Genomic DNA, 25288 nt, shown 5'->3' on the forward strand with positions numbered 1-25288 from the left:
ACTCTATCCATAGCCCACGCCTCGCAACCATACAACATTGTTGGAACCACTATTCCTTCAAACATACCATTTTTGCTTTCCGAGATAATGTTCTCGACTTCCACACATTCTTCAAGGCTCCCAGGATTTTCGCCCCCTCCCCCACCCGATGATCCACTTCCACTTCCATGGTTCCATCCGCTGCCAGATCCACTCCCAGATATCTAAAACACTTTACTTCCTCCAGTTTTTCTCCATTCCAACTTACCTCCCAATTGACTTGACCCTCAATCCTACTGTACCTAATAAACCTACTCTTATTCACATTTACTCTCAACTTTCTTCTTTCACACAGTTTACCAAACTCAGTCACCAGCTTCTGCAGTTTCTCACATGAATCAGCCACCAGCGCTCCATTATTAGCGAACAACAACTGACTCACTTACCAAGCTCTCTCATCCACAAAGGACTGCATACTTGCCCCTCTTTCTAAAACTCTTGCATTCACCTCCCTAACAACCCCATCCATAAACAAATTAAAGAACCATGGAGACATCGCACACCCCTGCCGCAAACCTATATTCAGTAAGAACCAATCACTCTCCTCTCTTCCTACACGTACACATGCCTTAAATCCTCGATAAAAACTTTTCATTGCTTCTAACAACTTGCCTCCCACACCATATAGTCTTAATACCTTCCACAGAGCATCTCTATCAACTCTGTCATATGCCTTCTCCAGATCCATAAATGCTACATACAAATCCATTTGCTTTTCTAAGTATTTCTCACATACATTCCTCAAAGCAAACACCTGATCCACACATCCTCTACCACTTCTGAAACCACGCTGCTCTTCCTCAGTCTGATGCTCTGTACATGCCTTCACCCTCTCAATCAATACCCTCCCTTATAATTTACCAGGAATACTCAACAAACTTATACCTCTGTAATTTGAGCACTGACTCTTATCTCCTTAGCCTTTGTACAATGGCACAATTCAAGCATTCCGCCAATACCTATACACCTCACCATGAATCATACATGCATTAAATAACCATACCAACCAGTCAACAATACAGTCATCTCCTTTTTTAATAAGTTCCACTGCAATATCATCTAAACCCGCTGCCTTGCCGGCTTTCATCTTCTGCAAAGCTTTTAGTACCTCTACTTTGTTTACCAAATAATTTTCCCTAACCCTCTCAATTTGCACACCAGCTCGACCAAAACACCCTATATCTGACACTCTATCATCAAAAACATTCAACAAACTTTCAAAATACTCACTCCATCTCCTTCTCACATCACCACTACTTGTTATCACCTCCCCATTAGCCCCCTTCACTGAAGTTCCCATTTGTTCCTTTCTCTTACGCACTTTATTTACCTCCTTCCAAAACATCATTTTATTCTCCCTAAAATTTAATGATACTCTCTCACCCCATCTCTCATTTGCCCTCTTTTTCACCTCTTGCACCTTTCTCTTGGCCTCCTGCCTATTTCTTTTCTACATCTCCCACTCAATTGCATTATTTCCTTGCAAAAATCGTGCAAATACCTCTCTCTTCTCTTTCACTAGTAATTTTACTTTTTCATCCCAACACTCACTACCCTTTCCAATCTGCCCACTTCCCATGCTTCTTATGCCACAAGCATCTTTTGCGCAAGCCATCACTGCTTCTCTAATACATCCCATTCCTCCCCCACTCCCCTTACGTCCTTTGTTTTCACCGTTTTCCACTCTGTATTCAGTCTCTCCTGGTACTTCCTCACACAAGTCTCCTTCCCAAGCTCACTTCCTCTCACCACTCTCTTCACCCCAACATTCTCTCCAAAAGTCTCTCTTTCGCGCGCCTATCAATTAACACGTAATCTAATAACGCTCTCTGGCCATCTCTCCTACTTACATACGTATACATATGTATATCTCTCTTTTCAAACCAGTTTATCCTAATCAGCATCCTTTTTCAGCTCATAAATCTACAAGCTCTTCACCATTTCCATTTACAACACTGAACACCCCATTTATACCAATTATTCCCTCAACTGCCACATTACTCACCTTTGCATTCAAATCACCCATCACTATAACCCGGTCTCGTGCATCAAAACCACTAATACACTTATTCAGCTGCTCCCAAAACACTTTCCTCTCATTATCTTTCTTCTCATGCCCAGGTGCATATGCATCAAAAATCACCCATCTCTCTCCATCAACTTTCACTTTTACCCATATCAATCTAGAGTTTACTTTCTTACACTCTATCGCATACTCCCACCACTCCTGCTTCAGGAGTAGTGCTACTCCTTCCCTTGCTCTTGTCCTCTCACTAACCCTTTACTTTACTCCCAAGACATTCCCAAACCACTCTTTCTCTTTACCCTTGAGCTTCGTTTCACTCAGAACCAAGACATCCAGGCTCTTTTCCTCAAACATACTCCCTATCTTTCCTTTTTTCTCATCTTGGTTGCATCCAAACACATTTAGACACCCCAATCTGAGCCTTCGAGGAGGATGAGCACTCCCCGCGTGACTCCTCCTGTTTCCCCTTTTAGAAAGTTAAAATACAATGAGGGGAGGGTTTCTAGCCCCCCGCTCCCGTCCCCTTTAGTCGCTTTCCACGACACGTGAGGAATGCGTGGGAAGCATTCTCTCTCCCCTATCCCCAGGGATAATAGATATATATATATATATATATATATATATATATATATATATATATATATATATATATATATATATATATATATATCCTCCCTCCCCCCCTTTTAGAAAGTTAAAATACAAGGACGGGAGGATTTCTGGCCTCCCACTCCCGTCCCCTTTAGTCGCCTTCTACGACACGTGACGAATATGTTTGAAGTATTCTTTCTCCCCTATCCTCAGGGATAAAGCTTGCCTCCCACACCAAGAATATATGGTGTGGGAGCCAAGTTGTTAGAAGCAATGAAAAGTTTTTATCGAGGATATAAGACATGTGTACGTGTAGGAAGAGAGGAAAGTGATTGGTTCTCAGTGAATGTAGGTTTGCGGCAGGGGTGTGTGATGTCTCCATGGTTATTTAATTTGTTTATGGATGGTGTTGTTAGGGAGGTGAATGCAAGAGTTTTGGAAAGAGGGGCAAGTGTGCAGTCTGTTGTGGATGAGAGAGCTTGGGAAGTGAGTTAGTTGTTGTTCGCTGATGATACAGCTCTGGTGGCTGATTCATGTGAGAAACTGCAGAAGCTGGTGACTGAGTTTGGTAAAGTGTGTGAAAGAAGAAAGTTAAGCGTAAATGTGAATAAGAGCAAGGCTATTAGGTACAGTAGGGTTGAGGGTCAAGTCAATTGGGAGGTAAGTTTGAATGTAGAAAATCTGGAGGGAGTAAAGTATTTTAGATATCTTGGAGTGGATCTGGCAGCGGATGGAACCATGGAAGCGGAAGTGAATCATAGGATGGGGGAGTTAGCGAACATTCTGGGAGCTTTGAAGAATATTTAGAAATCGAGACATTATCTCGGAAAGCAAAAATGGGTATATTTGAAGGAATAGTAGTTCCAACAATGTTGTATGGTTGCGAGGCGTGGGCTATGGATAGAGTTGTTCGTAGGAGGATGGATGTGCTAGATATGAGATGTTTGAGGACAATATGTGGTGTGAGGTGGTTTGATCGAGTAAGTGATGTAAGGGTAAGAGAGATGTGTGGAAATAAAAAGACAGTGGCTGAGAGAGCAGAAGATGGTGTTTGCAAATGGTTTGGTTACATGGAGAGAATGAGTGAGGAAAGATTGACCAAGAGGATATATGTGTCAGAGGTGGAGGGAACGAGGAGAAGTGGGAGATCAAATTGGAGGTGGAAAGGTGGAGTGAAAGAGATTTTGAGTGATCGGTGCCTGAACATTCAGGAGGGTGAAAGGCGTGCAAGGAATTACGTGAATTGGTACGATGTGGTATACCGGGGTCGACCTGCTGTCAATGGATTGAACCACGGTATCTGAAGTGTCTGGGGTAAACCATGGAAGGTTCCCTGGGGCCTGGATGTGGAAATGGAGCTGTGGTTTCGGTGCATTATTACATAACACCTAGAGACTGAGTGTGAGCGAATGGGGCCTTTGTTGTCTTTTTCTAGCGCTACCTCGCACATGTGAGGGGGAGGGGGTTGTTATTCCATGTGTGGCGAGGTGGCGATGAGAATAAATAAAGGCAGACAGTATGTGTTTCGTACATGTGTATATATGTATATGATTGTGTGTACATATATATGTGTACATTGAGATTTACAGGTATGTATATTTGCGTGTGTGGAGGGGAATGTATATACATATGTATATGTGTGGGTAGGGACATTCTTATGTCTGTTTCCTTGCGCTACCTCGCAAACGCGAGCCACAGCGACAAAGGAAAATATAATATAATATCTTTCTTTCTTTCAAACTATTCGCCATTTCCCGCATTAGCGAGGTAGCGTTAAGAACAGAGGACTGGGCCTCTGAGGGAATACCCTCACCTGGCCCAATTCTCTGTTCCTTCTTTTGGAAAATTGAAAAAAAAACCGAGAGGGGAGGATTTCCAGCCCCCCGCTCCCTCCCCTTTTAGTCGCCTTCTACGACACGCAGGGAATACGTGGGAAGTATTCTTAATCCCCTATCCCCAGGGATATAATATACATATATATATATATATATATATATATATATATATATATATATATATATATATATATATATATATATATATATATATGGATTTGTATGTAGCATTTATGGATCTGGAGAAGGCATATGATAGAGTTGATAGAGATGCTCTGTGGAAGGTATTAAGAATATATGGTGTGGGAGGCAAGTTGTTAGAAGCAGTGAAAAGTTTTTATCGAGGATGTAAGGCATGTGTACGTGTAGGAAGAGAGGAAAGTGATTGGTTCTCAGTGAATGTAGGTTTGCGGCAGGGGTGTGTGATGTCTCCATGGTTGTTTAATTTGTTTATGGATGGGGTTGTAAGGGAGGTAAATGCAAGAGTCCTGGAGGGAGGGGCAAGTATGAAGTCTGTTGGGGATGAGAGAGCTTGGGAAGTGAGTCAGTTGTTGTTCGCTGATGATACAGCGCTGGTGGCTGATTCATGTGAGAAACTGCAGAAGCTGGTGACTGAGTTTGGTAAAGTGTGTGGAAGAAGAAAGTTGAGAGTAAATGTGAATAAGAGCAAGGTTATTAGGTACAGTAGGGGTGAGGGTCAAGTCAATTGGGAGGTGAGTTTGAATGTAGAAAAACTGGAGGAAGTGAAGTGTTTTAGATATCTGGGAGTGGATTTGTCAGCGGATGGAACCATGGAAGCGGAAATGGATCATAGGGTGGGGGAGGGGGCGAAAATTTTGGGAGCCTTGAAAAATGTGTGGAAGTCGAGAACATTATCTCGGAAAGCAAAAATGGGTATGTTTGAGGGAATAGTGGTTCCAACAATGTTGTATGGTTGCGAGGCGTGGGCTATGGATAGAGATGTGCGCAGGAGGATGGATGTGCTGGAAATGAGATGTTTGAGGACAATGTGTGGTGTGAGGTGGTTTGATCGAGTAAGTAACGTAAGGGTAAGAGAGATGTGTGGAAATAAAAAGAGCGTGGTTGAGAGAGCAGAAGAGGGTGTTTTGAAATGGTTTGGGCACATGGAGAGAATGAGTGAGGAGAGATTGACCAAGAGGATATATGTGTCGGAGGTGGAGGGAACGAGGAGAAGAGGGAGACCAAATTGGAGGTGGAAAGATGGAGTGAAAAAGATTTTGTGTGATCGGGGCCTGAACATGCAGGAGGGTGAAAGGAGGGCAAGAAATAGAGTGAATTGGAGTCATGTGGTATACAGGGGTTGACGTGCTGTCAGTGGATTGAAGCAAGGCATGTGAAGCGTCTGGGGTAAACCATGGAAAGCTGTGTAGGTATGTATATTTGCGTGTGTGGACGTGTGTATGTGCATGTGTATGGGGGGGGGGTTGGGCCATTTCTTTCGTCTGTTTCCTTGCGCTACCTCGCAAACGCGGGAGACAGCGACAAAGTATAAAAAAAAAAAAAAAAAAAAAAAAAAAAAATATATATATATATATATATATATATATACATACATAAATAAATATATATATATATATATATATATATATATATATATATATATATATATATATATATATATATATATATATATATATATATATATATATATATATATATATATATATTTATATATATATATATATATATATATATATATATATATATATATATATATATATATATATATATATATATATATATATTAATAGAGATGCTCTGTGGAAGGTATTAAGAATATATGGTGTGGGAGGCAAGTTGTCAGAAGCAGTGAAAAGTTTTTATCGAGGATGCAAGGCATGTGTACGTGTAGGAAGAGAGGAAAGTGATTGGTTGGTTCTCAGTGAATGTAGGTATGCGGCAGGGGTGTGTGATGTCTCCATGGTTGTTTAATGGATGTTTATGGATGGATGTTGTTTATGAATGTTGTTGTTAGGGAGGTGAATGCAAGAGTTTTGGAAAGAGGGGCAAGTATGAAGTCTGTTGGGGATGACAGAGATTGGGAAGTGAGTCAGTTGTTGTTCGCTGATGATACAGCGCTGGTGGCTGATTCATGTGAGAAACTGCAGAAGCTGGTGACTGAGTTTGGTAAAGTGTATGAAAGAAGAAAGTTAAGAGTAAATGTGAATACGAGCAAGGTAATTAGGTACAGTAGTGGTGAGGGTCAAGTCAATTGGGAGGTAAGTTTGAATGGGGAAAAACTGGAGGAAGTAAAGTGTTTTAGATATCTGGGAGTGGATCAGGCAGCGGATGGAACCATGGAAGCGGAAGTGAATCATTGGGTGGGGGAGGGGTCGAAAATCCTGGGACCCTTGAAGAATGTGTGGAAGTCGAGAACATTATCTCGGAAAGCAAAAATGGGTATGTTTGAAGGAATGGTGGTTCCAACAATGTTGTATGGTTGCGAGGCGTGGGCTATGGATAGAGTTGTGCGTAGGAGGATGGATTTGCTGGAAATGAGATGTTTGAGGCCAATGTGTGGTGTGAGGTGGTTTGATCGAGTAAGTAACGGAAGGGTAAGAGAGATGTGTGGAAATAAAAAGAGCGTGGTTGAGAGAGCAGAAGAGGGTGTTTTGAAATGGTTTGGGCACATGGAGAGAATGAGTGAGGAAAGATTGACCAAGAGGATATATGTGTCGGAGGTGGAGGGAGCGAGGAGAAGTGGGAGACCAAATTGGAGGTGGAAAGATGGAGTGAAAAAGATTTTGTGTGATCGGGGCCTGAACATGCAGGAGGGTGAAAGGAGGGCAAGGAATAGAGTGAATTGGATCGATGTGGTATACCGGGGTTGACGTGCTGTCAGTGGATTGAATCAGGGCATGTGAAACGTCTGGGGTAAACCATGGAAAGCTGTGTAGGTATGTATATTTGCGTGTATGGACGTATGTATATACATGTGTATGGGGGTGGGTTGGGCCATTTCTTTCGTCTGTTTCCATGCGCTACCTCGCAAACGTGGGAGACAGCGACAAAGCAAAAAAAAAAAAAAGAATACTATATATATATATATATATATATATATATATATATATATATATATATATATATATATATATATATATATATATATATATATATATATATATATATATATATATATATATATATATATATATATATATATATATATGTATATATATGTATATATATCCCCCCCCCAATGAGAGTTGGGGTGAGAGACTATCATTAAATTTTAGGGAGAATAAAAAGATGTTCTGGAAGGAGGTAAATAAAGTGCGTAAGACCAGGGAGCAAATGGGGCAAAAAAAAAAAAAAAGAAAAAAAAAATATATATATATGTATATACATAGATATACATATATATATATATATATATATATATATATATATATATATATATATATATATATATATATATATATATATATATATATATATATATATATATATATATATATATATATATATGTATATCTATATATATACATATATATATATATATATATATATATATATATATATATATATATATATATATATATATATATATATATTTATTTTTTTTTTATTATACTTTGTCGCTGTCTCCCGCGTTTGCGAGGTAGCGCAAGGAAACAGACGAAAGAAATGGCCCAACCCCCCCCATATACATGTATATACATACGTCCACACACGCAAATATACATACCTACACAGCTTTCCATGGTTTACCCCAGACGCTTCACATGCCTTGATTCAATCCACTGACAGCACGTCAACCCCGGTATACCACATCGCTCCAATTCACTCTATTCCTTGCCCTCCTTTCACCCTCCTGCATGTTCAGGCCCCGATCACACAAAATCTTTTTCACTCCATCTTTCCACCTCCAATTTGGTCTCCCTCTTCTCCTCGTTCCCTCCACCTCCGACACATATATCCTCTTGGTCAATCTTTCCTCACTCATTCTCTCCATGTGCCCAAACCACTTCAAAACACCCTCTTCTGCTCTCTCAACCACGCTCTTTTTATTTCCACACATCTCTCTTACCCTTACGTTACTCACTCGATCAAACCACCTCACACCACACATTGTCCTCAAACATCTCATTTCCAGCACATCCATCCTCCTGCGCACAACTCTATCCATAGCCCACGCCTCGCAACCATACAACATTGTTGGAACCACTATTCCTTCAAACATACCCATTTTTGCTTTCCGAGATAATGTTCTCGACTTCCACACATTCTTCAAGGCTCCCAGAATTTTCGCCCCCTCCCCCACCCTATGATCCACTTCCGCTTCCATGGTTCCATCCGCTGCCAGATCCACTCCCCGATATCTAAAACACTTCACTTCCTCCAGTTTTTCTCCATTCAAACTCACCTCCCAATTGACTTGACCCTCAACCCTACTGTACCTAATAACCTTGCTCTTATTCACATTTACTCTTAACTTTCTTCTTCCACACACTTTACCAAACTCAGTCACCAGCTTCTGCAGTTTCTCACATGAATCAGCCACCAGCGCTGTATCATCAGCGAACAACAACTGACTCACTTCCCAAGCTCTCTCATCCCCAACAGACTTCATACTTGCCCCTCTTTCCAAAACTCTTGCATTTACCTCCCTAACAACCCCATCCATAAACAAATTAAACAACCATGGAGACATCACACACCCCTGCCGCAAACCTACATTCACTGAGAACCAATCACTTTCCTCTCTTCCTACACGTACACATGCCTTACATCCTCGATAAAAACTTTTCACTGCTTCTAACAACTTTCCTCCCACACCATATAGTCTTAATACCTTCCACAGAGCATCTCTATCAACTCTATCATATGCCTTCTCCAGATCCATAAATGCTACATACAAATCCATTTGCGTTTCTAAGTATTTCTCACATACATTCTTCAAAGCAAACACCTGATCCACACATCCTCTACCACTTCTGAAACCACACTGCTCTTCCCCAATCTGATGCTCTGTACATGCCTTCACCCTCTCAATCAATACCCTCCCATATAATTTACCAGGAATACTCAACAAACTTATACCTCTGTAATTTGAGCACTCACTCTTATCCCCTTTGCCTTTGTACAATGGCACTATGCACGCATTCCGCCAATCCTCAGGCACCTCACCATGAGTCATACATACATTAAATAACCTTACCAACCAGTCAACAATACAGTCACCCCCTTTTTTAATAAATTCCACTGCAATACCATCCAAACCTGCTGCCTTGCTGGCTTTCATCTTCCGCAAAGCTTTCACTACCTCTTCTCTGTTTACCAAATCATTTTCCCTAACCCTCTCACTTTGCACACCACCTCGACCAAAACACCCTATATCTGCCACTCTATCATCAAACACATTCAACAAACCTTCAAAATACTCACTCCATCTCCCTCTCACATCACCACTACTTGTTATCACCTCCCCATTTGCGCCCTTCACTGAAGTTCCCATTTGCTCCCCTGTCTTACGCACTTTATTTACCTCCTTCCAGAACATCTTTTTATTTTCCCTAAAATTTAATGATACTCTCTCACCCCAACTCTCATTTGCCCTTTTTTTCACCTCTTGCACCTTTCTCTTGACCTCCTGTCTCTTTCTTTTATACATCTCCCACTCAATTGCATTTTTTCCCTGCAAAAATCGTCCAAATGCCTCTCTCTTCTCTTTCACTAATACTCTTACTTCTTCATCCCACCACTCACTACCCTTTCTAATCAACCCACCTCCCACTCTTCTCATGCCACAAGCATCTTTTGCACAATCCATCACTGATTCCCTAATTACATCCCATTCCTCCCCCACTCCCCTTACTTCCATTGTTCTCACCTTTTTCCATTCTGTACTCAGTCTCTCCTTGTACTTCCTCACACAGGTCTCCTTCCCAAGCCCACTTATCTCATCACCCTCTTCACCCCAACATTCACTCTTCTTTCTGAAAACCCATACAAATCTTCACCTTAGCCTCCACAAGATAATGATCAGACATCCTGATATATATATATATATATATATATATATATTATAATATATATATATTATATATATATATATATATATATTTTATATATATATATATATTGATTGAGAGGGTGAAGGCATGTACAGGCATCAGATTGGGGGAAGAGCAGTGTGGTTTCAGAAGTGGTAGAGGATGTGTGGATCAGGTGTTTGCTTTGAAGAATGTATGTGAGAAATACTTAGAAAAGCAAATGGATTTGTATGTAGCATTTATGGATCTGGAGAAGGCATATGATGGAGTTGATAGAGATGCTCTGTGGAAGGTATTAAGAATATATGGTGTGGGAGGCAAGTTGTTAGAAGCAGTGAAAAGTTTTTATCGAGGATGTAAGGCATGTGTACGTGTAGGAAGAGACGAAAGTGATTGGTTCTCAGTGAATGTAGGTTTGCGGCAGGGGTGTGTGATGTCTCCATGGTTGTTTAATTTGTTTATGGATGGGGTTGTTAGGGAGGTAAAATGCAAGAGTCTTGGAAAGAGGGGCAGTATGAAGTCTGTTGGGGATGAGAGAGCTTGGGAAGTGAGTCAGTTGTTGTTCGCTGATGATACAGCGCTGGTGGCGGATTCATGTGAGAAACTGCAGAAGCTGGTGACGGAGTTTGGTAAAGTGTGTGGAAGAAGAAAGTTAAGAGTAAATGTGAATAAGAGCAAGGTTATTAGGTACAGTAGGGTTGAGGGTCAAGTCAATTTGGGAGGTGAGTTTGAATGGTGAAAAACTGGAGGAAAGTGAAAGTGTTTTAGATATCTGGGAGTGGATCTGTCAGCGGATGGAACCATGGAAGCGGAAGTGGATCATAGGGTGGGGGGGGGGCAAAAATTTTGGGAGCCTTGAAAAATGTGTGGAAGTCGAGAACATTATCCCGGAAAGCAAAAATGGGTATGTTTGAAGGAATAGTAGTTCCAACAATGTTGTATGGTTACGAGGCGTGGGCTATGGATAGAGTTGTGCGCAGGAGGTTGGATGTGCTGGAAATGAGATGTTTGAGGACAATGTGTGGTGTGAGGTGGTTTGATCGAGTAAGTAACGTAAGGGTAAGAGAGATGTGTGGAAATAAAAAGAGCGTGGTTGAGAGAGCAGAAGAGGGTGTTTTGAAATGGTTTGGGCACATGGAGAGAATGAGTGAGGAAAGATTGACCAAGAGGATATATGTGTCGGAGGTGGAGGGAACGAGGAGAAGAGGGAGACCAAATTGGAGGTGGAAAGATGGAGTGAAAAGGATTTTGTGTGATCGGGGCCTGAACATGCAGGAGGGTGAAAGGAGGGCAAGGGATAGAGTGAATTGGAGCGATGTGGTATACAGGGGTTGACGTGCTGTCAGTGGATTGAATCAAGGCATGTGAAGCGTCCGGGGTAAACCATGGAAAGCTCTGTAGGTATGTATATTTCCGTGTGTGGACGTGTGTATGTACATGTGTATGGGGGGGGTTGGGCCATTTCTTTCGTCTGTTTTCCTTGCGCTACCTCGCAAAACGCGGGAGACAGCGACAAAGTATAAAAAAAAAAAAAAAAAAAAAAAAAAATATATATATATATATATATTATATATATATATATATATATATATATATATATATATATATATATATACATATATATATATATATATATATATATATTATTATTTATTATTAAACTTTGTCGCTGTCTCCCGCGTTTGCGAGGTAGCGCAAGGAAACAGACGAAAGAAATGGCCCAACCCCCCCCAATACACATGTATACACATACGTCCACACACGCAAATATACATACCTACACAGCTTTCCATGGTTTACCCCAGACGCTTCACATGCCTTGAGTCAATCCACTGACAGCACGTCAACCCCTGTATACCACATCGCTCCAATTCACTCTATTCCTTGCCCTCCTTTCACCCTCCTGCATGTTCAGGCCCCAATCACACAAAATCTTTTTCACTTCATCTTTCCACCTCCAATTTGGTCTCCCTCTTCTCCTCGTTCCCTCCACCTCCGACACATATATCCTCTTGTTCAATCTTTCCTCACTCATTCTCTCCATGTGCCCAAACCACTTCAAAACACCCTCTTCTGCTCTCTCAACCACGCTCTTTTATTTCCACACATCTCTCTTACCCTTACATTACTCACTCGATCAAACCACATCACACCACACATTGTCCTCAAACATCTCATTTCCAGCACATCCATCCTCCTGCGCACAACTCTATCCATAGCCACGCCTCGCAACCATATAACATTGTTTGGAACCACTATTCCTTCAAACATACCCATTTTTGCTTTTCCGAGATAATGTTTCGACTTTCCACACATTCTTCAAGGCCCCCAGAATTTTCGCCCCCTCCCCCACACTATGATCCACTTCCGCTTCCATGGTTCCATTCGCTGCCAGATCCACTCCCAGATATCTAAAACACTTCACTTCCTCCAGTTTTTCTCCATTCAAACTCACCTCCCAATTCACTTGACCCTCAACCCTACTGTACCTAATAACCTTGCTCTTATTCACATTTACTCTTAACTTTCTTCTTCCACACACTTTACCAAACTCAGTCACCAGTTTCTGCAGTTTCTCCCATGAATCAGCCACCAGCGCTGTATCATCAGCGAACAACAACTGACTCACTTCCCAAGCTCTCTCATCCCCAACAGACTTCATACTTGCCCCTCTTTCCAAAACTCTTTCATTTACCTCCCTCTGGTAAACAGAGAAGAGGTAGTGAAAGCTTTGCGGAAGATGAAAGCCGGCAAGGCAGCAGGTTTGGATGGTATTGCAGTGGAATTTATTAAAAAAGGGGGTGACTGTATTGTTGACTGGTTGGTAAGGTTATTTAATGTATGTATGACTCATGGTGAGGTGCCTGAGGATTGGCGGAATGCGTGCATAGTGCCATTGTACAAAGGCAAAGGGGATAAAAGAGTGAGTGCTCAAATTACAGAGGTATAAGTTTGTTGAGTATTCCTGGTAAATTATATGGGAGGGTATTGATTGAGAGGGTGAAGGCATGTACAGAGCATCAGATTGGGGAAGAGCAGTGTGGTTTCAGAAGAGGTAGAGGATGTGTGGATCAGGTGTTTGCTTTGAAGAATGTATGTGAGAAATACTTAGAAAAGCAAATGGATTTGTATACATATATATATATATACATATATATATATATATATATATATATATATATATATATATATATATATATATATATATATATATATATATATATATATATATATATATATATATATATATATGATGATGATGAGATGGGGATGAGAGAGCTTGGGAAGTGAGTCAGTTGTTGTTCGCTGATGATACAGCGCTGGTGGCTGATTCATGTGAGAAACTGCAGAAGCTGGTGACTGAGTTTGGTAAAGTGTGTGAAAGAAGAAAGTTAAGAGTAAATGTGAATAAGAGCATGGTTATTAGGTACAGTAGGGTTGAGGGTCAACTCAACTGGGAGGTGAGTTTGAATGGAGAAAAACTGGAGGAAGTGAAGTGTTTTAGATATCTGGGAGTGGATCTGGCAGCGGATGGAACCATGGAAGCGGAAGTGGATCATAGGGTGGGGGAGGGGGCGAAAATTCTGGGGGCCTTGAAGAATGTGTGGAAGTCGAGAACATTATCTCGGAAAGCAAAAATGAGTATGTTTGAAGGAATAGTGGTTCCAACAATGTTGTATGGTTGCGAGGCGTGGGCTATGGATAGAGTTGTGCGCAGGAGGATGGATGTGATGGAAATGAGATGTTTGAGGACAATGTGTGGTGTGAGGTGGTTTGATCGAGTAAGTAACGTAAGGGTAAGAGAGATGTGTGGAAATAAAAGGAGCGTGGTTGAGAAAGCAGAAGAGGGTGTTTTGAAATGGTTCGGGCACATGGAGAGAATGAGTGAGGAAAGATTGACCAAGAGAATGTATGTGTCGGAGGTGGAGGGAACGAGAAGAGGGAGACCAAATTGGAGGTGGAAAGATGGAGTGAAAAAGATTTTGTGTGATCGGGGCCTGAGCATGCAGGAGGGTGAAAGGAGGGCAAGGAATAGAGTGAATTGGAGCGATGTGGTATACCGGGGTTGACGTGTTGTCAGTGGATTGAATCAAGGCATGTGAAGCGTCTGGGGTAAACCATGGAAGGCTGTGTAGGTATGTATATTTGCGTGTGTGGACGTATGTATATACATGTGTATGGGGGTGGGTTGGGCCATTTCTTTCGTCTGTTTCCTTGCGCTACCTCGCAAACGCGGGAGACAGCGACAAAGCAAAAAAAAATATATATATATATATATATATATATATATATATATATATATATATATATATATATATATATATATATATATATCATATATTTATTTATTTATATATATATCTTATTTTCCTTTGTCGCTGTCTCCCGCGTTTACGAGGGAGCGCAAGGAAACAGACGAAAGAAATGGCCCAACCTACCCCCATACACATGTAAACATACACATGCAAACGCGGGAGACAGCGACAAAGTATAAAAAAAAAAAAAAAAAAAAAATATATATATATATATATATATATATATATATATATATATATATATATATATATATATATATATATATATATATATATATATATATATATATATATTGCAAAGGATCACTAATTTTCTGCGCAATCAAGATATTTCTATGGGTCCACAGGGAAGAATGAAACACGATAAGTTACCAGGTAGACTTTCGTGTAATAATTACACCATCATGGCAGACACAAAAGAGAAATATAAGTCAGTTGATATACATCGAAGAGACGAACCTAGGGCGCCATTTGGTAAACATGCCATTGTCGAAGACATACAACGAGCGTTCATAAACTTATCACTTTACAAATTTTATCAACAATAAAGTTACCTAAATTGTATAGACCATCACTAATATTAAGATTATAATTCTTAGTGTATTTGATAATAGTAGATTCAATGATATTTCTCGTGTTAGTACAGTTAGAGTTAATAAATGAGATGGCACTACTCAGGTCAAGACGATGTTCATAGTTTTTAACATGATTAAACAAGGCATTTGATTATTGTCCCGTTCTTATACTATATTTATGTTGCTTAAGTCTAAGAGAAAGATCCTTACCAGTCTGTCCTACATAAAATTTATCACAATTTCCGCATGGCACTTTATAGATTCGTCCAAGAGAAGTTTCTGGTGAATTCTTGATGAAGATACTCTTCATAGTATTATTGTTGCTTAACGCAACATTTAAATTAAAGGATTTAAGCAACATGGGTAGTAAAAAGAAATTATTATTAAAAGGGAGAACTAAAAGATTATTGGTGTCAATGGGAGGTTCGGGCTCAACTCTATAAAATGATTTCTTTGCTAACTTAAAGGATTTATCAACGAAAGGTCTAGGGTACTTTAACTTAGATCCAATAGAATATATATTCTCAAACTCATCATCAATAAACTCTGGACTGCAAATACGTAATGGCCTAAGGAGCATAGATTGAAATGATGATGATTTAACTCTGTCAAGTTGAGATGAGTAATAATGGGTATATGAACATACATTGGTAGGTTTTCTGTATATGCTAAACTTAAACTTGTTTCCTTGCCCATGGAACATGCAATCTAAAAATGGTGAAATACCATTAATTTCATTTTCTACAGTAAATTTGATGGAAGGTACTAGATTGTTAAGTAAGGGGAGAAATATTTGTAGATTTTAATTTGTTGGCCAAACACAAAGAACATCATCTACATACATAAAAGAAATTGCATTAGAAGGTAAGATATCCTATAGTAATTCTGTTTCAAAAAATTCCATATGAAGATTACTTAGTACAGGTGAAAGGTTAGCCATTGCCATACCAAATTTTTGAGCATGATAATCTCCATTGAACTGAAATGCACATTCTTTTATACACAATCTTATCAGTTCAGTGAAAACAGACTTTGAAACAGGTAAATGAATATCATCCAAGACATCAAATAAGTATTCTAAAAGTTCATCAAATGGAACTTTAGTGAAAAGTGAGGAAACATCCAGGCGAACTAGTTTCAAATCAAAATTAACATAGATATTGTTGAGCTTGTTGATTAAAACTATGGATGGGGTTGTTCGGGAGGTGAATGCAAGAGTTTTTGAGAGATTGGCAAGTATGCACTCTGTTGTGGATGAATGAGCTTGGGAAGTGAGTCAGTTGTTGTTTGCTGAAGACACACCGCTGGTGCCTGATTCGGGCGAAAAACTGCAGAAGCTGGTGACTGAGATTGGTAAAGTGTGTGAAAGAAGAAAACTGAGAGTATATGTGAATAAGAGCAAGGTTATTTGTTACAGTAGGGTTATTTGTTACAGTAGAGAAAAGTCAATTGGGAGGTAAGTTTGAATGGAGAAAAACTGGAAGAAGCGAAGCTTTTAGATATCTGGGAGTGGATTTGGCAGCGGATGGAACAATGGAAGCGGAAGTGGATCGTAGGGTGGGTGAGAGGGCGGAAGTTCTGTGAGCGTTGAAAATTGTGTGGAAGTCGTGAACGATGAAAAGTAGAAATTCGTATATTTGAAGAAATAGTGGTTCCAACTATGATATACAGTTGCGAGGCGTGGGATATAGATAGAGTTGTGCAGAGGAGGGTGTATGTGCTGAAAAAGAGATATTTGAGGATAATATATGGTGTGATGTGGTTTGATCGAGTAAGTAATGAACGGGTAAGAGAGATTTGTAGTAATAAAAAGAATGTGGTTCAGAGAGCCGAAGAGGGTGTTTTAAAATGGTTTGGTCACATACAGAGAATGAGTGAGGAAAGACTGACAAAGAGGATATATGTGTAAGAGGTGGAGGGAAGAAGTGGGACACCAAATTGGAGGTGGAAACATGGAGTTAAAAAGAGTTTGAGTGATCAGGGTCTGAACATGCAGGAGGGTGAAAGGCGTGCGAGGAATAGAGTGAATTGAAACGATGAGATATACCGTGGTCGACGTGCTCACAATGGATTGAATCAGGGTATGTGAAGCGTCTCCAGTAAACCAGGAAAAGTTCTCTGGGGACTGGATGTGGAAAGGGAGCTGTTGTTTTGGTGCATTATACATGACAGCGAGAGACTGAGTGTGAACAAATGCGGCGTTTGTTGTCTTTTCCCAGCGCTACCTCGCGCACATGCAGGGGGAGGGGATGTTATTTCATGTCTGGCGGGGTAGCGACGAGAATGAATAAGGGCAGACAGTATGAATTATTTACATGTGTGTATATGTCTATGTCTTTGTGTCGATATATATATATATATATATATATATATATATATATATATGGAAGCGGAAGTGGATCATAGGGTGGGGGAGGGGGCGAAAATTCTGGGAGCCTTGAAGAATGTGTGGAAGTCGAGAACATTATCTCGGAGAGCAAAAATGGGTATGTTTGAAGGAATAGTGGTTCCAACAATGTTGTATGGTTGCGAGGCGTGGGCTATGGATAGAGTTGTGCGCAGGAGGATGGATGTGCTGGATATGAGATGTTTGAGGACAATGTGTGGTGCGAGGTGGTTTGATCGAGTAAGTAACGTAAGGGTAAGAGAGATGTGTGGAAATAAAAAGAGCGTGGTTGAGAGAGCAGAAGAGGGTGTTTTGAAATGGTTTGGGCACATGGAGAGAATGAGTGAGGAAAGATTGACCAAGAGGATATATGTGTCGGAGGTGGAGGGAACGAGGAGAAGTGGGAGACCAAATTGGAGGTGGAAAGATGGAGTGAAAAAGATTTTGTGTGATCGGGGCCTGAACATGCAGGAGGGCGAAAAGAGGGCAAGGAATAGAGTGAATTGGGTCGATGTGGTATACCGGGGTTGACGTGCTGTCAGTGGATTGAATCAGGGCATGTGAAGCGTCTGAGGTAAACCATGGAAAGCTGTGTAGGTATGTATATTTGCGTGTGTGGACGTATGTATATACATGTGTATGGGGGTGGGTTGGGCCATTTCTTTCGTCTGTTTCCTTGCGCTACCTCGCAAACGCGGGAGACAGCGACAAAAATATATATATATATATATATATATATATATATATATATATATATATATATATATATATATATATATATATATATATATATATATATATATGTATATATATATATATATATATATATATATATATATATATATATATATATATATATATATATATATATATATATATATATGTATACGTTGAGATGAATAGGTATGTATATATGTGTGCGTGGACGTGTATGCATATACATGCGTATGTAGGTGGGTTGGGATATATATATATATATATATATATATATATATATATATATATATATATATATATATATATATATATATATATATATATATATATATATATATATATATATATATATATATATATATATATATATATATATATATATATATATATATATATATATATATATATATATATATATATATATATATATATATATATATATATATATATATATATATATATATATATATACATATATATATATATATATATATATATATATATATATATATATATATATATATATATATATATATATATATATATATACATATATATATATATATATATATATATATATATATATATATATATATATATATATATATATATATATATATATATATATATATATATATATATATATATATATATATACATATATATATATATATGTATATATATATATATATATATATATATATATATATATATATATATATATATATATATATATATATATATATATATATATATATATATATTTATATTTTATTTATTCATATATTTATTTTGCTTTGTCGCTGTCTCCCGCGTTTGCGAGGCAGCGCAAGGAAACAGACGAAAGAAATGGCCCAACCCACCCCCATACACATGTATATATATATATATATATAAAGTGTGTGTGGTAAAGTGTGTGGAAGAAGAAAGTTAAGAGTAAATGTGAATAAGAGCAAGGTTATTAGGTACAGTAGGCTTGAGGGTCAAGTCAATTGGGAGGTGAGTTTGAATGGAGAAAAACTGGAGGAAGTGAAGTGTTTTAGATATCTGGGAGTGGATCTGTCAGCGGATGGAACCATGGAAGCGGAAGTGGATCATAGGGTGGGAGAGGGGGCGAAAATTTTGGGAGCCTTGAAGAATGTGTGGAAGTCGAGAACATTATCTCGGAAAGCAAAAATGGGTATGTTTGAAGGAATAGTGGTTCCAACAATGTTGTATGGTTGCGAGGCGTGGGCTATGGATAGAGTTGTGCGCAGGAGGATGGATGTGCTGGAAATGAGATGTTTAAGGACAATGTGTGGTGTGAGGTGGTTTGATCGAGTAAGTAACGTAAGGGTAAGAGAGATGTGTGGAAATAAAAAGAGCGTGGTTGAGAGAGCAGAAGAGGGTGTTTTGAAATGGTTTGGGCACATGGAGAGAATGAGTGAGGAAAGATTGACCAAGAGAGAGGTGGAAAGATGGAGTGAAAAGGATTTTGTGTGATCGGGGCCTGAACATGCAGGAGGGTGAAAGGAGGGCAAGAAATAGAGCGAATTGGAGTGATGTGGTATACAGGGGTTGACGTGCTGTCAGTGGATTGAATCAAGGCATGTGAAGCGTCCGGGGTAAACCATGGAAAGCTGTGTAGGTATGTATATTTGCGTGTGTGAACGTGTGTATGTACATGTGTATGGGGGGGGGTTGGGCCATTTCTTTCGTCTGTTTCCTTGCGCTACCTCGCAAACGCGGGAGACAGCGACAAAGTATAAAAAAAAAAAAAAAGAATATATATATATATATATATATATATATATATATATATATATATATATATATATATATATATATATATATATATATATAAATATATATATATGTATATATATATATATATATATATATATATATATATATATATATATATATATATATGTATATATATATATATTCATATATATATATATATATATATATATATATATATATATATATATATATATATATATATATATATATATATATATATATATACATATATCTTTTGTGCAAGCCATCACTGCTTCCCTAAATACATCCCGTTCTTCCCCCACTCCCATTACGTCCTTTGTTTTCACCTTTTTCCATTCTCTGCTCAGTCTCTCCTGGTACTGCCTCACAAGAGTCTCCTTCACAAGCTCACTTACTCTCACCAGTCTCTTCACCTGAACATTCTCTCTTTTTTTCTGAAAATATCTCCAAATCTTCACCTACGCTTCCACAAGATAATGATCCGCCATCCCTCCAGTTGCACATCTCAGCACATTAGCATCCAAAAGTCTGTCTTTCGCGCGTCTGTCAATTAACACGTAATCCAATAATGCTCTCTGGCCAACTCTCCTACGTACATACGTATTCTTATGTATATCTCTTTTTAAACCAGGTATTCCCAATCACCAGTCCTTTTTCAGCACGTGAATCTACAAGCTCTTCACCATTTCAATATAGAGCACTGAACATCCCATGCACAGCAATTATTCCCTCAACTGCCATATTACTCACCTTTGCATTCAAATCACCCATCACTATAACTCGTGCATCAAGACTACTAAGACACTGACTCAGGTGCTCCCAAAACACTTGCCTCTCATGATCTTTCTTCTCATGCCTGGTGCATATGCACCAATAATCACCCATATCTGTCTATCCACTTTCAGTTTTACTCATATCAATCTAAACTTTACATTCTTGCACTCTATCACATACTCCCACCACTCCTGTCTCAGGAGTAGTGCTACTCCTTCCCTTGCTCTTGTCCTCTCACTAACCCCTGACTCTATTCCCAAGACATTCCCAAACAACTCTTCCCCTTTACCTTTGAGCGTCGTTCACATAGCCAAAACATCCAGGTTCCTTTCCTCAAACATTCTACCTATCTCTCCTTTTTTCTCATCTTGGTTACATCTACACATTTAGACTCCCCAATCTGAGCCAACGAGGATGATGAACACTGCGCTTGACTCCTTCATCTGTTTCCCCATTTAAAAGTTAGAATACAAGGAGGGGAGGGTTTCTAGCCCCCCCGCTCCCGTCCCATTTAGTGTTCATCCTCCTGGAAGGCTCAAATTGGGGTGTCTTAATGTGTGTGGATATAACCAAGATGAAAAAAGGACAGATAGGTAGTATGTTTGAGGAAAGCAACCTGGATGTTTTGGCTCCTAGTGAAACGAAGTTGAAAGGTAAAGGGGAAGAGTGGTTTGGGAATGTTTTGGGAGTAAAGTCCGGGGTTGGTGGAGGAAACAGGATTGATGGGAATATGTGATAGAGTGTAAGAAAGTATACTCTAGATTAATATGGGTAAAACTGGAAGTGGATGGAAAGAGATAGCTGATTATTGGTGTCTATGCACCTGGTCTTGAGAAGAAAGATCATGAGAGGCAAGTGTTTTGGGAGCAGCTGAGTGAGTGTGCTAGCAGTTTTGATGCACGAGACCGTGTTATAGTGATGGATGATTTGAATGCAAAGGTGAGTAATGTGGAAGCTGGGAGTATAATTTGTTTACATGGGTTGTTCAGTGTTTTTGACTCCGTTATACCTCATCGTTCCAAATCACTCTCTTCCTTGCACGCTTTTCACTCTCTTGCATGTTCAGGCCCCGATCGGTCAATCTTTCCTCACTCATTCTCTCCATATGAACAAACCAATTCAATACACACTCTTCTCCTCTCTCAACCACACTCATTTTACTATCATACATCTCTCTTACCCTTTCATTAGTTTCTCGATCAAACCGACTCACACCACATATTGTCCTAAAACATCTCATTTCCAACACATCCATCCTACTCCGAACATCGCATCTATAGCCCACGCCTCGCAACTGTATAACATTGTTGGAACCACTGTTCCTTCAAACATACCCATTTTTGATTTTCGAGATAATGCTCTAGCCTTCCACACACTCATCAACGCTCCCAGAACCTTCGTCCCCTCCCCCACCCTGTGAAACACTTCCGCTTCCATGGTTCCATTCGCTGCTAGATCCATTCCCAGATATCTAAAACATTTCACTTCCTCCAGTTTTTTCCATTCACACAGTTGACCTGTCCCTCAACTCTACTGTACCTAATATCGTTGCTCTTATTCACATTTACTCTCAGCTTTCTTCATCCATACGCTTTACTAAACTTTCTCACCAGCTTCTGCAGTTTCTTACTCAAATCAGCCACCGGCGCTGTATCATCAGCGAACAGCTGACTCACTCCTTAAGCACTCTCATCTACAACAGACTGCATACTTGCCTTCTCTCTTCAAAACTCTTTCATTCACCTCCCTAACAACCCCATCCACAAAAGAATTAAATAACTATGTACAAATCACGATCTATTGCCGCAAACAGACATTCACTAGGATCCAATCAGTTTCCTCTCTTCCTACTCGTACACATGCCTTACATCCTCGATAAAAACTTTTCATTGCTTTTCAACAACTTGCCTCCCACACCATATACTCTTAATACCTTCCACAGATCATCTTTATCCAATCTATCATATGCCTTCTCTAGATCCATAAATGCTACATACAAATCCATTTGTTTTTCTAAGTATTTCTCACTTACATTCTTCAATGCAAACACCTGACCCACACATCCTGTACCACTTCTGAAACCACACTGCTCTTCCCCACTCTGATGCTCTGTACATGACTTCACCCTCTCAATCAATACCCTTCCATTTAATTTCCCAGGAGTATTCAACAAACTTATACCTCTGTTATTTGAGAACTCACTCTTATCCCCTTTGCCTTTGCACAATGACACTATGCATGCATTCCGCCAATACTCAGGCACTTCACCATGAGCCATACATACACTGAATATCCTCACCAACCAGTCAACAACACAGCTACCCCCATTTTTTATGAATTTCACTGCAATGCCACCAAACCTCCAGCATAGCTTTCACTACCTCTTCTCTATTTACCAAATCAATCTCCCTAACCGTCTCACTTCGCACACCACCTCGACACAAAACACCCTATATGTGCCACTCTATCATCAAACATATTTAACAAACCTTTAAAATACTCACTCCATCTCCTCACATCACAACTACTTGTTATCACTTCCCCATTAGCCCACTTCACCGATGTTCCCATTTGTTCTCTTGTATTACGCACTTTATTTACCTCCTTCCAAAACATCTTTTAATTCTCCCCAAAATTTAATGATACTCTCTCACCCCAACTCTCATTTGCCCTCTTTTTCACCTCTTGTAGCTTTCTCTTGACCTCCTACCTCTTTCTTTTATACATCTCCCAGTCATTTGCACTTTTTCCCTTCAAATCGTCCAAATGCCTCTCTTTTCTCTTTCACCAATAATATCTACTTCTTCATCCCATCACTCACTACTCTATCCAATCTGCTCAAGTTCCAAGCTTCTCATGCCACAAGAATGTTTTGCGCAAGCCATCACTGCTTCCCTAAAAGTATCCCATTCCTCCCCCACTCCCCTTACGTCTTTTGCTCTCACCTTTTTCCATTCTGCATTCAGTCTCTCCTGGGACTTCCTCACACAAGTCTCCTTCCCAAGCTCACTTACTCTCACCACTCTCTTCACCCAAACATTTTCTCTACAAATCTTCACCTTCGCCTCCACAATATAATGATCAGACATCTCTGTAGTTGCAACACTCAGCACTTTAACATCTAAAAGTCTCTCTTTCACGTGCTTATCAATTAACACAATCCAATAACTCTTTCTCGCCATCTCTCCTACTTTCATACATATATTTATGTATATCTGTTTTTCTACCAGGTATTCCCAATCACCAGTCCTTATTCTGCATACAAATCTACAAGCTCCTCACCATTTCCATTTTTTACAGTGAACACCCCATGTACACCAATTATTACCACAACTGCCACAGGACTCATATTTGCACTCAATTGATACATAACCCGGTCTCGTGCATCAAAACTGCTAACACACTCACTCAGCTGCTCCCAAAGCACTTGCCTCTCATGATCTTTCTTATCATGCCCAGGTGCATAGGCACCAATAATCACCGATCTTTTACCATCCACTTTCACTTTTACTCATATCAATCAAGAGTTTACTTCCTTACACTCTATCACTCTCGCTATTCCTGTTCCAGGAGTACTGCTACTTCCTTCTATGTTCTTATACTCTCACCAATTACTGATTATATACATATATATATATATATATATATATATATATATATATATATATATATATATATATATATATATATATATATATATATATATATATATATATATATATATATATATATATATATATATACATATATATATATATATATATATATATATATATATATATATATATATATATATATATATATATATATATATATATATATATATATATATATATATATATATATATATATATATATATATATATATATATATATATATATATATATATATATATATATATATATATATATATATATATATATATATATATATATATATATATATATATATATATATATATATATATATATATATATATATATATATATATATATATATATATATATATATATATATATATATATATATATATATATATATATATATATATATATATATATATATATATATATATATATATATATATATATATATATATATATATATATATATATATATATATATATATATATATATATATATATATATATATATATATATATATATATATATATATATATATATATATATATATATATATATATATATATATATATATATATATATATATATATATATATATA

The sequence above is a fragment of the Panulirus ornatus genome, chromosome 3 (assembly GCF_036320965.1).
Source record: "Panulirus ornatus isolate Po-2019 chromosome 3, ASM3632096v1, whole genome shotgun sequence".
NCBI classification, from domain to species: Eukaryota; Metazoa; Arthropoda; class Malacostraca; order Decapoda; family Palinuridae; genus Panulirus; species Panulirus ornatus.